The sequence below is a fragment of the Macaca nemestrina genome, chromosome X (assembly GCF_043159975.1).
Source record: "Macaca nemestrina isolate mMacNem1 chromosome X, mMacNem.hap1, whole genome shotgun sequence".
Lineage (NCBI taxonomy): Eukaryota > Metazoa > Chordata > Mammalia > Primates > Cercopithecidae > Macaca > Macaca nemestrina.
This window is the reverse complement of record NC_092145.1, coordinates 112,959,461-112,972,059: the sequence shown is the minus strand read 5'-3', so window position 1 is coordinate 112,972,059 and position 12,599 is coordinate 112,959,461. Positions and strand designations below refer to the sequence as shown.

At 43.1% G+C, this 12,599-nt stretch overlaps 2 protein-coding genes and 1 pseudogene across 6 annotated transcripts in view; 2 read left to right on the top strand and 1 right to left on the bottom strand.

Annotated features, from left to right (window-relative positions):
* LOC105463932 (zinc finger protein 41) overlaps positions 1–10,213 on the bottom strand; it is a 43,690-nt gene extending 33,477 nt beyond the window's left edge. For 3 of the 5 annotated variants that reach the window (XM_071088426.1, XM_011711386.3, XM_011711407.3), the window contains exon 1: positions 9,315–9,706. The gene's annotated coding sequence lies outside the window, so the exon portion shown is untranslated. Of the gene's footprint in view, positions 1–9,314; positions 9,707–9,933 lie in introns of those variants that run through there. The other 2 variants (XM_071088427.1, XM_011711397.3) reach the window with 1 other exon arrangement.
* On the top strand, positions 1,379–1,550 carry LOC112423567 (small nucleolar RNA SNORA51; annotated as a pseudogene).
* Positions 9,537–12,599, top strand: part of LOC105463916 (A-Raf proto-oncogene, serine/threonine kinase) — a 90,608-nt gene continuing 87,545 nt past the window's right edge. Inside the window, exon 1 of the mRNA XM_011711366.3 lies at positions 9,537–9,604. The gene's annotated coding sequence lies outside the window, so the exon portion shown is untranslated. The remainder of the gene's footprint in view (positions 9,605–12,599) is intronic.

Genomic DNA, 12,599 nt, shown 5'->3' with positions numbered 1-12,599 from the left:
CACTGCACTCCAGCCTGGGCGACTAAGCGAGACTCTGTCTCAAAAAAAAAATAAATAAATAAATAAAGAATATTTTATCTTTGGCTAGAGTCACAGAGGAAAAAAAGAATATTTTGGCCAAATTATTTTTAATGTTTAAAAATAAAAGCTAAAGGTAAATGAACTAAATGTTCAATCTATTAAAAAAGAAAAAAGAAAAAAAAAAAAAAAGGCCAGGTACGGTGGCTCACGCCTGTAATTCCAGGACTTTGGGAGGCTGAGGTGGATGGATCACTTGAGGTCAGGAGTTCCAGACCAGCCTGGCCAGCATGGTGAAACCCTGTCTCTACTAAAAAATCAAAAATTAGCCAGGCATGGTGGCACACACTTGTAATCCCAGCTACTCAGGAGGCTGAGGGGGGAGAATTGCTTGAAACTGGGAGGCAGAGGTTGAGGTGAGTCGAGATTGTGCCACTGTATTCCAGCCTAGGCAACAGAACAAGACTCCATCTCAAAAAACAAACAAACAAACAAACAGACAACAACAACAAAAATTAGCCGGACTGCTTGAGCCTAGGAGGTGCAGGTTGCAGTAAGCCGAGATCGCACCACTGCACTCCAGCCTGGATGACAGAGGGAGACCTTGTCTCAAAAAAAAGGAAAAAAAAAGTCAGGGCACAGTAGCTCACACCTGTAATCCCAGCACTTTGGGAGGCCTACTGGGCGGATCACGAGGTCAGAAGTTCGAGACCAGTCTGGCCAACACAGTGAAACTCCATCTCTACTAAAAATACAAAAAATTAGCCGGGTATGGTGGTGTGCGCCTGTAATCCCAGCTACTCAGGAGGCTCGAAAAAAAAAAAAAAAAAGAAATTAAAAGAAGACAACAAAATATTCATGAGAAACCTGATCAAGGTAAAAGAAAAAGGAAATATATATATGTATAAATATATATATATATTTCTATATATATCCACACACATCAGAAGCATGCACACAGTTTTAGGAATGAAAAAAGAAGCTATTGCCACAGGTATGGAAATGATCAAGGTAAATTAATGAAGCATTATGCACAAATGCACAAAAACATAACATCCCTAGCAAACATACACTATCAAAATTAATCCCCCCCACTAGAAATCTGTAGAGCAATAATCAGAGAAAATAAAATAGTTAAAAATTGCCATTTCAAAAAAGGCATTAGTTCTAAATGCATATATAGTTGAACTTAAGAGAATGTCTATGCTATTTTAACACATAAAAAATGGAAATCTCCTGATTTCCTTTTAATACCTGGCATAACCTTAATACCAACACTTGTTAAATATAGTAAAAACAAGAAAACTATAAGCAAATTTTTTATAGTGGCAAAAATTCTAAATAAAATATTACTAACTGAGGCCTCCTGGTGCTTACCACAGGCTGTGTTCTGACACTGACTGCATAGAAAAAGAAGGGGGCCTGCCTTCTCTGTTCTTATATTGACTGTACAGAAAAAGAAGAGATCCTACCCTATATACGTCTCTGCCTAGGCCCTAGTCCTGGTCTGAACTGTGAATGGGGGGCCATGGAGTTGAAGAAAAATAAAAAAATACATTACTAACTCAAAAACGACCATGACTCATAAGAAAAATTGCCCTTGACCAACAAAATTACCCCAGGAAGGCAAGGATGGATCCGCCTTATATATCAGTATCATTCATTACAACAACCAATTTAGGAAAGTAACACCATTAGGCTATTACATCAAAAAGGCATCTGACATAATTCAAGAGCCATTCCTAAGAAAAATACAAATCAAGATAGGAACATATGAAAACTATAAGGACACCATTGGGAAAGTGAAAAGACACAGAGGCTGGGCGCGGTGGCTCACGCCTGTAATCCCAGTACTTTGGGAGGTCGAGGCAGGCGGAGCACTTGAGGCCAGGAGTTTGAGACCAGCCTGACTGAAATGGCGAAACCCTGTCTCTACTAAAAATACAAACATTAGCTGAGTGTGGTGGTGCGCACCTCTAATCCCAGCTACTTGGGAGGCTGAGGAAGGAGAATTGCTTGAACCTGGGAGGCAGAGGTTGCAGTGAGCCGATATGGCACCACTGCGCTCCAGCCTGGACAATAGAGTGAGACTCTGTCTCAGAAAACAAACAAACAACAACAACAACAACAAAAAACCCCCACAGAATGAAGGGAAATACACGCAAATCACATATGTGACAAAGGACTTCTATCGAGATTATCTAAAGAACTCTTACAACTTGATTAAAACAAAGACAATTCAATTTAAAAATAGGTCGAGGATTTGAATAGATATTTCTTCAAAGAAGATATACAGATGGGCAATAAGTACAGGAAAAGATGCTCAACATCAGTGGCCACTGGAGAAATGGAAATCAAAACCAGAAGATACCACTTCACACCTACTAGGAAGGCTAGAATTAAAAAGACAATAAACGTTAGCAAGGATGTGATAAACTGGAACCCTCATACATTGCTGCTGGAATATAAAGTGAAGCAGCCATTTTGGAAAATGGTTTGGCAATTCTTTAAAATGTTAAACATAGAAGGCTGGGCACAGGGGCTCATGCCTGTAATCCCAGCACTTTGGGAGGCTGAGGCAGGTGGATCGCTTGAGTTCAGGAGTTTGAAACCAGCCTGGCCAACATGGTGAAACCCTGTCTCTACTAAAAGTACAAAAATTAGCTGGGCGTGGTGGTGGGTGCCTGTAATCCCAGCTACTTGGGAGACTGAGGCAGAAGAATTGCTTGAACCCGGGAGGTGGAGCTTGCAGTGAGTGGAGTTAGCGCCACTGCACTCCAGCCTGGGTGACAGAGTGAGACTCCATCTCAAAAAAAAAAAAAAATGTTAAACATAGGGGTATGCCATGTGATCCAGTGAAGGAGTTAAAAATATGCCACTCTGGCTGGGTACGGTGGCTCAAGCCTGTAATCCCAGCATTTTACGAGGCCAAGGTAGGTGGATCACCTGAGGTCAGGAGTTCGAGACCAACCTGACCAACATAGAGAAACCCTGTCTCTACTAAAAATACAAAATTAGCCAGGCGTGATGGTGCATGCCTGTAATCCCAGCTACTCGGGAGGCTGAGGCAGGAGAATCGCTTGAATCTGGGAGGTGGAGGTTGTGGTGAGCCACAATCGCACCATTGCACTCCAGCCTGGGCAATAAGAGTGAAACGCCATCTAAAAAAAAAAAAAAAATACACACACACACCACTCTGGAATACTGGCTATTTTGAGTCACAGGCGCTTGAAAAGCAGCAGGTGCAGGAAGATCATGCTGACCTTCCCTTTGTTTCTTAAAAGTGGGAGATGAAATTCCCATGTGAAAGATGCCCTCGCTCTACTAGAAGGAACGCCACATTCTTTTTTTGTTTTTGTTTTTGAGACAAAGTCTCGCTCTGTCGCCCAGGCTGGAGTGCAGTGGCGCAATCTTGGCTCACTGCAGCTTCTATTTCCCGGGTTCAAGCGATTCTCCTGTCTCAGCCTCCTGAGTAGCTGGGACTACAGGCACGCGCCACCATGCCCAGCTAATTTTTATATTTTTAGTAGAGATGGGGTTTCACCATGTTGGCCAGGATGGTCTCGATCTCCCGGCCTCATGATCCACACACCTCGTCCTCCCAAAGTGCCGGGATTACAGGCGTGAGCCACAGCACCTGGCCGTTTTTGGAGACAGAGTCTCGCTCTGTCACCCAGTCTGGAGTGCAGTGGCACGATCTCTGCTCACTGCAACCTCCGCCTCCCCAGCTCAAGCGATTCTCCTGCCTCAGCCTCCCAAGCAGCTGGGATTACAGGCGCCTGCCACCACGCCCAGCTAGTTTTTGTATTTTTAGAGATGGTGTTTCACCATGTTGGTCAGGCTGGTCTCAAAGTCCTGACCTCAGGTGATCCACCCACCTCGGCCTCCCAAAGTGCTGGGATTACAGGCGTGAGCTACCGTGCCCAGCTAGAATGCCACATTCTTACTATCAAGGTCAGGAAATTGAGAGCAAGACAATTATGTACAGATCTTATGAAAAATAACTTTTTTTCTTGGAGAAATAAGCCAAAAGAAATTTTAAAAAACTCTTATGTTTTAAGCCTCCCCACATAACTGAGTTGCTTTTTCACAACTTAAGTATTCTTTGTCCAATCCAGTATATAAGTGATTGACTCTAACTACTACTTTGGGTCTTCATTTCTTTATGAAGGCGCCTGTGCCACATAAAACTTGTATTAAATAAATCTGTACATTTTTCTCTGTTGATCTGTCTTATGTCAATTTAACTTGCAGGCCCAGCGAAAAGAAATCCTAAAAGGGAAGAGGTAAATTTCTACCTCACTCCTTATACCAGTCATTCCACTCCTGGGTATCCACCCAAGAGAAATAAAAACATATGTCCACACAAAAACTTGTACGCAAATGCCCATAGCAGCATTATTCATAATAGCTAAAAAGTGGAAACAACCCAAATGTCCATTGACTGATGAGTGGATAAACAAAATGTGGTCCATCCATACAATGAAATATCATTCAGGAATAAAAAGACATGAAGTGCTTCTAAAATAAACAGATAGAAACATATAGTAGAATGGTGGTTGCCAGGGGCTGAGAGGAGGGGGTAATGAGAAGTTGCTATTCAACGGGTATAAAGTTTCAGGTATACAAGATGAATAAGCTCTAGAGATTGGCTGTACATTGCACCTGTAGTTAACAGTACTGTACTGTGCACTTAAAAATTTAAGAGGATACACCACGTGCGGTGGCTCACACCTGTAATCCCAGCACTTTGGGAGGCCGAGGCAGGTGGATTACCTGAGGTCAGGAGTTCGAGACCAGCCTGACCAATATGTTGAAATCCTGTCTCTACTAAAAATTAGCCAGGTGTGGTGGCACACACCTATAGTCCCAGCTACGCGGGAGGCTGAGGCAGGAGAACTGTTTGAACCTGGGAGGTGGAGGTTGCAATGAGCCGAGATTGCGCCACTGCACTCCAGCCTGGGTGACAGAGCGAGACTCTGTCTCAAAAATCAAAACCAAAACCAAAACAAACAAACAAACAAACAAACAAAAACAAAATTTAAGAGGGTAGTTTTCATGTTAAGTGTTCATACCACAATAAACAAAATAATAAAAGGAATAAGGTCCTAATACATGCTATAACATGGATGAGCTTTGAAAACATTAGGCTAAGTTAAAGAAGACAATCATGGCCGGACACAGTGGATCATGCCTGTAGTCCCAGTACTTTGGGAGGCCAAGGTGGGCGAATTACCTGAGGTCAGGAGTTCAAGACTAGCCTGGCCAATGTCTACTAAAAATACAAAAGCTAGCCAGGCGTGGTGGTAGGTGCCTGTAATCCCAGCTACTTGGGAGGCTGAGGCAGGAGAATTGCTTGAACTCGGGAGACAGCGGCTGCAGTGAACTGAGATCTGGCCACTGCACTCCAGCCTGGGTGACAGAGTGAGACTGTGTCTAAAATAAATAAATAAGACAATCATAAAAGACCACATATTTTATGATTCCATTTATATAAAATGTCTAGAATAGACCAATCTACAGAGACAGGAAGTAAATTAGTGGTTGCCTGTGGCTAGGGATGAGGGTTGGGAATGAGGAATGATTGCTAATGGGTACGATGTTTCCGTTTGGGGTGATAAAATATTCTAAAATTAGATTATGATGATGGTTGCACAATTCTGTGAATATGCTAGGAACTGCTGAACTGTAAGCTTTAAATGGGTGAATTTTATGGCAGATGAATGATATCAATAAAGCTGTTAGAAAAAACAATCATAGCTAGTAAGTGCCAAGCAGGGTTGCAAAGTCAATATCTGGCAAGGGGTAGGTATTCAATAAATGTTTACTGAATAGATTGATGAATAAATAAACACCTTTCACATTCAAATAAAAAATGCCCAAGTTATTTTCATTAACATCAGCAGCAAGATAGCAAATACCCTCTATTAAATGTCACTCAACATTGTTCTGAAAGCTCTAACTAGTGCAACAGAAGATGAGGTGATCAGAATAAATATTTGAGAGAAGAGACAGTATCATTTTTAATTGGATGGAATATGGTAGCTAGGAAAAGTAAGACTATAAAAAGCAACTAGATTCATATGAGAATTTGGTAATTGGACTGAATACGAAATAAAATTATAAAAATAGATTTTCCCTATGGAAATAGAAAAAAATATGCTATTCACAATGATGATAAAAACAAAGGTAAAATATCTAAGAATGAACTATTAAAAAAAAAAAAAGGTGCTGGACCCATAAGAAAACTATCAAATATTATAGTTTTTTTTTTTTTTTTTTTTTTTTTTTTTTGAGACGGAGTCTTGCTCTGTCACCCAGGCTGGAGTGCAGTGGCCGGATCTCAGCTCACTGCAAGCTCCGCCTCCCGGGTTTACGCCATTCTCCTGCCTCAGCCTCCCGAGTAGCTGGGACTACAGGCGCCCGCCACCTCGCCCGGCTATTTTTTTGTATTTTTTAGTAGAGACGGGGTTTCACCGTGTTAGCCGGGATCGTCTCTCGATCTCCTGACCTCGTGATCCGCCCATCTCGGCCTCCCAAAGTGCTGGGATTACAGGCTTGAGCCACCGCGCCCGGCCCAAATATTATAGTTTTAACGGTTATTTTTGAAACTAGATAAAATAGTTTTAACATTCATATGGAAGAAAAAGGCCGGGAGCAGTGGCTCATGCCTGTAATCCCAGAACTTTGGGAGGCCGAGGCAGGCGGATCACAAGGTCAGGAGTTCAAGACCAGCCTGGCTAACACTGTGAAACCCCGTCTCTACTAAAAATGCAAAAATTAGCTGAGCAGGGTAGCACGCGCCTGTAGTCCCAGCCACTCGGGAGGCTGAGGCAGGAGAATTGCTTGAACCTGGGAGGTGGAGGTTGCAGTGAGCCGAGATTGCACCACTGCACTCCAGCCTAGGCAACAGAGAAAGACTCCATCTCAAAAAAAAAAAAAGAATAATAATAAACACACAAGAAAATTAATGAAAGCAACCAAGAAGAAAGCGAGGGAGACTAGTTCTGTGTGATATTAAAACTATTTCTAAAGTCAATATGATTTTTTAAAAAGGAGAACTAAACAGTTCAGAAATAAAACAATACACATTTGGGAACTTATGTGACAAAAGTGGCATTTAATTGAATTAGAAAACGGTATTCATTTAACGGCTGGTGCTGGCAAATTAGGTATCCAAATGGAATATATGAACTGATTCCATCTCACACCATACACCAAAATGAATTCCAGTTAGATTAAAATTTAGCTTTAAAAATTGAAACAATAAATATATTAAATATAAATTTAAGGCATATTTGTTTGAACATGAAATGAGGAGAAGTCACTAGGCAAGACAATACACTCAGAACTTGTAAAGGAAAAAGGCAGATATATCTTCATAGATGATTTTTAAAAAATCAAAGGTGAAGACATCTTTCAAAAGTCAAAATCCAGAGATAGAGGAAATATAGTTACAATACAGGTTAATATTCATAAATTAGTAAGAAAGACAAACCACCTAAAGGAAACAAAGGGCAAAGGACATGAAAAAGTTTAAATATATATTTCAATGGCCAATAAGAATGAAATAATGTTCAGCCACTAGTTGTCAGGAAAATGTACATCAAGGCAAACTAGATACCCTTGTGTTTGGCCCTCAGAATGGGGAAAAAAAAAAAAAAAAAATCCAGTGCGGAAGAGGATTTTGGAAGAAGTCTTTTTATATGTTGCTGGTGGGAGTTCCAACTTTACAAAAGTTTTGGAAAGTAGTATGGTGGTATGTATTGAACTTAAAAGCATCATTCCTGCACGTAATGATCACTCAGGTGACAGCCTCTAACCACAATTTAGAAATCAGTAACAAAGATGTCAATGTTTTGGGAAATCAAAATCTCATATTTAAATAACCCAGAGGTAAGAGTGAACATTGCAACTGCAATTAGAAAACATTAGAAGGAAACTATAGTGGAGATGCTACATATCAAAACTTGTGGGTTGGATGCTCATGCCTGTAGTTCCAGCACTTTGGGAGGATGAGCTGGGAGGACTACTTGAGGATTGCTTGAGGCCAGGAGTTCAAGACCAGCCTGGGCAACATAGCAAGACCCCAATCTCTACCAAAAATTTAAAAATTAGCTGGGCGAGCCTGCCTATAGTCCCAGCAACTTGGGAGGCTGAGGTGGGAGGATCACTTGAGCCTAGGAGGTTGAGACTGCAGTGAGCCATGATGGCTCCACTGCACTCCAGCCTAGGCAACAGAGAGAGATTCTTGTATCTTAAAAAAAAAAAAAAAAAAAAAAATCAGCCTGGGCAACATAGTGAGACCCTGTGTCTACACAAAATAAAAAATTAGTGGGTGTGGCAGCACATGCCTGTAGTTCCAGCTACTTGGGAAGCTAAGTTGGGAGGATCGACTGAGCACAGGAGGTTGAGGCTGCAGTGAGCCATGATCGTGCCACTGCACTCCATCTCTGGGCGACAGAGTGAGACCCTGTCTCAAAACAAAACCGAACAGCAGCAACAACAACAACAACAACAACAAAACATGTGACATGGAGCTAAAGAGTTCTTAGAGAAAAATTTATAAACTTAATGTTTATATTATAAAATAAAATGACTGGATAATAAGAGATAAGCATTCAATTCAGGACTTTAAAAATGAGAACAAAAGAAAAAAACAGAAAAGAAATAACGAAGTTAAGGGCAGATATTAATGACAGAGAAACAAAGACACAGGAGGACCAACAAAGTCAAAAGTAGGTTTTTGAAACAACCTCATCTCACACCTAAAGACCACCTATCACTGACCCCAGGAAGCTGCATATCTGATTCCACAGCCCCCCATCACCAGTCCCAAATAAACGCATCACTCACCCGGCAGAAACCTTGGTCAATCCCCCAATAAACCCCATCCTACACCTCACAGACCTCCAGTAGTCACCCCGCACAGCCCCTTCTCACGCCACGGACTTCTCATCACTCATCTCACATATACCTTATTACTCACCCTAGAGACCCTGTATCACTCACTCCACAGACCCCCTTATCATTTACTCCGGTGTCCCCAACACTCATCCTACAGGCTACCCATCAATTTTCTCTAGTGACCCATCACTCACCCACAAACCCCAATCACTCTCTCTGCACCTCCCTATAAATGACCCCAGAGAAGCCTCCTCACCCCACTGAGCATCATCGAGTACAAAATCCATGTCATAACATCCCCATAATTATCTCAACGCTTGATCCATGTCTTAACATCTCCATAATTATCTCAATGCTTAAGTGGCCCTAAGTCCGTCTGTTAAACTCACTCCCAGAGCCTTAAGTCCTGAAAACTGCTTCGAGGGACCCCGGCGCTTCTGGACTTGATCTGCACATGCTTAGTGTCAGCTCCGAAGCGGCCGCTCGCCCACAATTACACCTGGTGCCCTTACACCGCGCCGGTGCGTGCGTGCGTGCGTGCGCGTGTGCGTCGAAGGAGAGGCGGGCTTTCCAATTTCCTGCAGCTACTGTCAGGCAAGGAACATGGCTGTCCCCTTGGGAGTGTCTCTACGGGAGCCGCCATCTTGGAAGGGTGATCACTTCTGCAGCGGAGCCCACGGTACTCTACTCGATATACCCCTGTGGGATTTTCCAGTGGCCGAGGCACTGGGCCATGGAATGTACCACCAGGCTTCTCCCCTCCGCCGCAGCCTCTAGGAGTCAGTCGCCTTCGGGGCTCCTTACCTCTTCCGCCCTCAGGGTGCACTCGGCCTCAGGCCGTCCCCACCGGGGAGCCTCCGCCTCTTTAAATAGCGCCCAGCCCCCACCCCCAGGAGCAGGTCCCGAGACGCACCCGGCCCCGCCCCCGACGCCGCACTGCTCTGTGGGACGCGGCGACCCCTCTCCCGCCGCGGCCGGGACCCCGCACCCGCCCCGTCCCGAGCCCACCTGGCGGCCCTGCTGGCTACAGCTCCGACCTGGGCCCAGGCCGGCTGCGGGAAACGCCCGGCGTCTCGGCTGTCACCGAACCTGTGCAGTTGCCGCAGGGGGAGTCGTGCGTGTCAGATTTAGGCCAGGAAGCGGAAGTCGCCGGCAGCGAGAGTTTAACCTCTGTGGGCGCGGAGGGTTGCGGGGATTCAGCGCCCGGGACCGTGGATCTGTGCAGGGAGTCATAGGTGTGTGTGACATCAGGGGTGGAGTATTTTGGCTCGTTTTCACAATTCAGTCATTAGCCTTTCTGCTTTCCTCCTGGAAGCATTAAAGTTGAAGTTTTCTTCTAAAGATCCAAGTTTTGATTTGTTGTATTAGTTCGGATTTGATTTTTGTTCGTGTTCGGTTTCAAGTGTTGATTTGTAACTCTCCCCCTACACACGCCTTTTGACCCCTGAGTTATTTATTTTTTTATTTTATTTTTTATTATTATTATACTTTAAGTTCTAGGGTACATGTGCATAACGTGCAGGTTTGTTACATATGTATACTTGTGCCATGTTGGTGTGCTGCACCCATCAACTCGTCATTTACATCAGGTATCACTCCCAATGCAATCCCTCCCCCCTCCCCCGCCTGAGTTATTTAAAAGTCCATTGTCGGAGTGGCAAACATCCTCTGAGACTCAAAGGGCAAGGCCTTGGGCGCTTTATTCCGGTTGCTCCAGGAATGTGGGAAAGCAGCGGAGTTTCATTCTAGGGGAAGGAAACAAAGGCGGCCGAGTGCCAGCTGCACGTTTGGTGGGCTTTGGTCATCAGGGGTGGACATGCTGCCCAACGGAGCTGTCGGCAGGTTGACCCAGCTTGGTCCATCGCGTCCTGTTCTAGGAATCGATTAGTCAAAGAAGGAATTTAGAGGGACTGCAGAAAATGTTACAGGTCTTAACACCGTTTTGCGTTTCCGCAAACGAACAAGAAGTTAATCCCTGTGTTAGTGATTTCTAAGCCCATTTGCCTTGTGGCCCAAGAATGTTGAGCTTGAAATTTGATGAAACTTGCCTTAAGGCTCAAGTACGAGGCCAGCTTTCAAAAATGGTTTTGTGTCTTGATTGAAAACACTGTATCTTCTAGTTGTTGGGTTTATCGTACTCTACGGCTCTATCGGTTCAAGCTTGTGTGTTGGGCCTTTTAAAATGTGTGTTTCCTGATAATTCCCTTTAGCTTGTCTACTGGGGGTAATGTGGGGGGGAGAAAGAGAGAGAGAGAGGAGAGAAAGAGAGACTGTATTGTCAAATTTTTCCTTGTGCTATTCAATTTTTTTGCTTCCTATGTTTTGAAGTTTTATTAACTGCAGGTAACGGTGTTTCATTACTGAATAGATATAACCAAATTCCTTCCCCCAAAAGATTATATAAAGTTTCCTAGTCCTACCAGCAAAATCATTAAGTTCATTAAGGCAAATCCCCTCCAGCGCTGGATGTTGATGTTGTCTTTAATTTTGTATTTTTCTGACTACTTGTGCAATTGAGGATTGTTTTGGTCTGTTGGCCATTTGGCTTTTCTCTTTTGCAGATGTTCATATGCTTTGTCCAGTTTTCTCTGGGGTGATTTGTCCTTTTCTTATCAATTTGTAAACAGTGTACAAATTACATTGTACACTAGGGATATTAACAGTCTGTCAGTTACACTGTACATTAGGGATATTACATTAGAGATATTAACATCTTTGTCCATTAAGGCTATTAACCATCTGTCAGTTACATTGCAGTATTTTCCCCCAAACTCCTTTTGTCTTTTGCATTTTATGTTTTTTTAAATGTGCAATTAGAAAAATTTTATGTGGGCTGGGCACAGTAATCCCAGCACTTCGGGAGGCTGAGGCTGTTGGTCACCTGAGGCCTGGAGTTCGAGACCAGCCTGACCAAAATGGTGAAACCCCATCTCTACTAAAAATAAAAAAATAATAATAAAGAATAAGTAGCTGGGTGTGGTATCTCTACAAAAAAAAAAAAAAAAAAAAAAAAAAAAGCCAGGTATGGTGGTGGTTGCTTGTAATCCCAGCTACTTGGGAGGTTGAGGCAGGAGAATCGCTTGAACTTGGGAAGTGGAGGTTGCAGTGAGCTGAACTCACACCACTGCACTCCAGCCTGGGTGATAGAGCAAGACTTCATCTCAAAAAAAAAAAAAAAAGAAAGAAAGAAAAATTTTATGTGTAATATGTAACTAGTGAAATGTAGCCTCTGATCAGATATGTCTAAACTTTCTTTTTATGGCTTTTGTATATCCCATCTTGCCTAGTTTCCCTTCTCTATTCCAGATAGAAAGATAATCTTAACATTTATTTCAGTGTTGTTATTGCTTTAGTTTTTTTTCTACTTTAATCTAATTGGAATTTACTGTGGTATATGGTATGAAATCAAGATCAAGCTTGAACAAGAAGCCTGTGTCACGCTTTTTTCTGTGTCAAATAAAATCAGAGACTTTAATTAGAAAGACAGGCTATTGCAAAAGGGAGAATGCTCCCAGCTCAGACACCTGAGAGCATCTTGAAACCAAACAGAAAAAGGCTTTTCTTGTACAGGGTAGGGAGGCAGGCAGAGATAAGCAGAATCTGTGGAAAGGAAGCTGCACAAACAAGGGGGAATGGCCAGTGGGGTCTGCCAGGAAATTGTCCCACTGTGGTCC